Raw genomic sequence first — 4,577 nt, forward strand, 5'->3', positions numbered from 1 at the left:
GAACTTAGTACCTTCTAAATCAGTTTCTTCTACTCCCATAGAATTGTGGAATGGGCGAAACCCGTCTAAGACATATTCGGATTTGGGGTAGTCCAAGACATGTGCTGAAACTAGATCTTGATAAGTTAGAATCGTACTGAAGTTCGCGTGTTTGTAGGATATCCCAAAGGAACGAAAGGAGGTTTATTTTATAGTCCTAAAGACCGAAGGTCATTGTTAGCACCAATGCCCAGCTTTTAGAAGAAGACTATATAATGGATCACAAGCCCAGTAGTAAAGTTGTTTTAGAAGAACTTAGAGAGGACATGTCTACTTCAGTACCAACAGTACAAGATGAAGTACCACAAGAGACTGCAACACGTGTCACACATGATACACAACCACAGACAGTGCCTCGTCGTAGTGGGAGGGTTGTAAGGCAGCCTGAAAGATTCATGTTTTGGGAGAGTCTTCGGACTTGATCCTGGGTAAACATGAACCTGATTCCCGAACATATGACGAAGCACTCCAAGATATAGATGCAGCATCTTGGCAAAAGGCAATGAATTCTGAAATAGAGTCTATGTACTCTAATAAGGTCTGGGAGCTTGTAGAACCACCTGATGGTATAAAAGCCGTTGGATGCAAGTGGATCTACAAAAGGAAAAGAGGGACAGACGGGAAGGTAGAAACCTTCAAAGCTAGGCTTGTTGCGAAAGGGTACACTCAGAAAGAGGGAATCGATTATGAGGAAACCTTTTCACCGGTAGCCATGCTTAAGTCTATCCGGATACTCTTATCCATTGCTGCTCATATGGATTATGAGATTTGGCAAATGGATGTCAAGACAGCTTTCCTTAATGGAAGTCTTGAAGAGAACATCCATATGAAGCAACCAGAAGGGTTCATTGAAAAAGGCAAAGAGCATCTAGTGTGCAAGCTCAATCGGTCCATTTATGGACTAAAGCAAGCTTCAAGATCTTGGAACATCCGGTTTAATGAAGTAATCCAGTCATATAGATTTATTCAAAGTCCGGATAAATCTTGTGTATATAAGAAGTGTAACGGAAACGTGGTGGTATTTCTTGTACTATACGTAGATGATATTTTGTTAATTGGCAACAATGTCAAGGTATTATCAGACGTAAGGGTATGGTTGTCCAAACAATTTGATATGAAGGACTTAGGAGATTGTGCACACATTCTTGGGATCAAAGTTATAAGGGATCGTAAGAAAAGAATGTTGTGTCTGTCCCAAGCTTCATATATAGATACAATCCTTGCTCGTTTTAGCATGCAGGATTCCAAGAAAGGTTTCTTACCTTTTAGACATGGAGTAGCTCTATCTAAAGAGATGTCTCCAAAGACATCAAAAGAGATAGAGGACATGAAAGCAGTTCCTTATGCTTCAGCTGTAGGAAGCCTAATGCATGCAATGCTATGTACGAGACCTGATATCTGTTTTGCCGTGGGCATGGTGAGCAGATATCAGAGTAACCCTGGATAAGGACATTGGACTGCGGTAAAGCATATATTAAAGTACCTAAGAAGGACTAGAGATTATATGCTAGTTTACCAAGCACGATCCGCTCCCTGTGGGTTACAGATTGATTTCCAATCGATAGGGATAACATGAAGTCTACATCGCTATGTGTTTACTTTAGGAGGTGGAGCCATTTCATGGAGGAGTGTTAGCGAAATGCGCTTCGGACTCAACCATGGAAGTCGAGTATGTAGCAGCCTCTGAGAAGAAGCAGTATGGCTCAGGAACTTTCTAATGGACTTAGATGTGATTACTGGTTTGCCCAAAATCATCACAATTTATTGTGATAATAACGGTGCAGTTGCAAACTCAAAGGAACCACGAGCTCATAAGGCAAGTAAACATATAGAGCGCAAGTACCACCTGATACGAGATATCGTGAAGCGAGGAGAAGTTGTCATCGCCAAGATTGCATCAGCGGATAACCTGGCAGATCCTTTCACTAAGGCCCTTCCGGCGAAAGCTTTCGATCGGCATGTGGAGGGAATGGGAATCAGATGTATGGTAGAAGATATGGCAGCTTAGTCATTAGTATAAGTGGGAGATTGTTGGAGTGTATACTGAAAGCCTAAGCTTTGTAAACATTCATTATGAATAAAGAATCACATTTGGTCTAATTGTCTACATTTGTTTGTAGTTGTTCATTTAATTTATATTGTGGATAACATAGTATGTGGTGTCACATACAGAAGATGATGTCATCAGTACCTTATAAATTATAAACAGTAGCTCACGACTAAAATGGAAAGGAACAAACCATTAGAAGGTCGTAGTGTAATTAGGTATTAGTTTATCTTGACTATATAATTACACTAGTACACTCAGAGTGTATTGAGTAGGACCATTAGAGGTCGTTTCTTTTATATTGACTTTATAAAGGAACAAAGACCTCAGTTATTATGGAAGTGTGTGCTCTTAATCCTAATATAATAACAAACACATATGTTTGATATTTATTTCTTTAATTTATCAATGGGTGAGATTTAGTTCGATGAATCAATAAACCCGATAAGTTGGGAAATGGTATCACTTATAGTGTGTGTTGTTGATTATAGAAGGAAACTGTGTCCTAGAGATACTAGGTTGATAATGTCCCCAAGAGGAGCTCATAAGGATTGTCATGTTAAACCCTGCAGGTGGACTTAGTCCGACATGACGATAAGGTTGAGTGGTACTACTCTTGGACTTAGATATTAATTAAATGAGTTGTCAGTAACTCACTGAATTAGTGGACATTCGATATCTTAAACACAGGGAGACTAACATGCTCATAATAAGAAGGAGCCCAAAATGTAATTTGGGATTGGTGCGGTAGTTCAATGATAGTTCTCTAGTGGAATGAATTATCATTGATAAAATTAAGTTGTGTGTTCGAACACGGATGTAATTTTATCGGGAGACCAAAACCAATTCCTCCTCTCGGTCCCTATCGTAGCCTCTTATTTATAGAGTTCTATACCCACCTATACCCACCTTCTATACCCACCCAATAGAGCTAGCTTGGGAACAAGCTAGGGCCGGCCTAGGTATAAAATTGGGTGGCCGGCCCTAGCTTGAACCCAAGCTAGTAGGGCCGGCCAAATTAAATTAAAAAGAAATTTAATTTAAATTTTTATTATTATGTGGAAGATATAATTTAAGAGAATTAAAAATAAAATATCTCTCTTGTAAAAGATCTACAAAAGATTAAAGAAAGAGATTAAATCTTTTTCCTTATTTGTAGATTGGAGATATGTTTTATTTTCTCTTTAAAAATTATTCACATGTTGATAAAATTAAAATTATAGAAATTTCCTTTTATCAACCATGAAGAGATTTTAAAGAGAAATTTTATTTTTTAAAATTTCCGGAAACAAATTAGGAAGTTTTAATTGTTGATTAAAACTTGTCCAATTTGTTCTCCAATGATGTGGCCGGCCATTGAAGTTTGATTTGGAAAATTTATTTTATTTTTATAAATTAAATCATGTCAAGGAAATTGAGGAAATTTTATTGTAATTAAATTTCCTAATTTGCCTAGGCCAAGGAATATAAAAGAAGGGGTGAGGGTGCCTTCATGGAACAACCCTTATTATTTCTCTTCCTCTCTTATTCTTTGGTGTGGCCGGCCAACACCCTTTCCCTCTCTTCTTCTTGTGGTGGCCGAACCTCTCCCTCTCCCTTGGAGCTCTTGTGGTGGCCGGATACTACTCGGAGAAGAAGAAGAAGAAGGAGAGAAAGCTAGCATCTCTTGGAGCTTGGTTAGTATTTTGGTTTTTCTCCTTGGTGAAGTTTTCCTTTGTGGCCGAACCTTGCTTGGAGGAGAAGAAGGTGGTTGGTGGTTTCTCATCTTGGAAGATCGTTTCCCACACAACGTCCGAGGTTAGAAGAGGAATACGGTAGAAGATCAAGAGGTCTTTCTAGAAGGTATAACTAGTAGTTTTTCCTTTTCCGCATCATGCTAGTTATTTATGGAAATAATACCAAATACAAGAGGCTTACGTTCTAGTATTTCGAATATGTTTTTCGATGTTGTGTTCTTTTGTTTCTTTCTTTTCCTTGTGATTTGATTGTTCTCTTTGGTTAACCTAAAGTTATTTTAGGAAATTAAATATTAGCTTTCTATTAAAGGTTTTGTCTAGTCGGTGGTGGTTGCTCCCATATCCAAGAAGGTCATGTGCCTCGCCACGTCAGTACTGGGAACCTTTTATGGAAATTAATATTTAATGGAATTAATAACTTAAGGAGACTTGGGTCGAACGTGTTAAGTTCCGCAGGAGATCCAAGTCAAAACCTAAAAGAACAAATAGATTAAGTTTTGGATCAAACGTGTTAAGTTCCGCAGGCGATCCAAAATTTAATTTAAAAGAACAAATGGTAGCTAGGAAAAGGTTCAGACCTTTGTACAAAATTTTTATACAGTGGAACCTATAGGTTTTCCGAGTAGCAACCAACAGTTGAATAAAACCAATTTGGGCACATTTCGGAGAAGACAAAAAGAGCAAATGCAGATTTAGAGGAGATACAGAAAAGGGTCCAAGCAGGATGTACTATTTCCACAAACTATGATGATATA

Source organism: Zingiber officinale, chromosome 4A (assembly GCF_018446385.1).
Source record: "Zingiber officinale cultivar Zhangliang chromosome 4A, Zo_v1.1, whole genome shotgun sequence".
Taxonomy (NCBI): domain Eukaryota; kingdom Viridiplantae; phylum Streptophyta; class Magnoliopsida; order Zingiberales; family Zingiberaceae; genus Zingiber; species Zingiber officinale.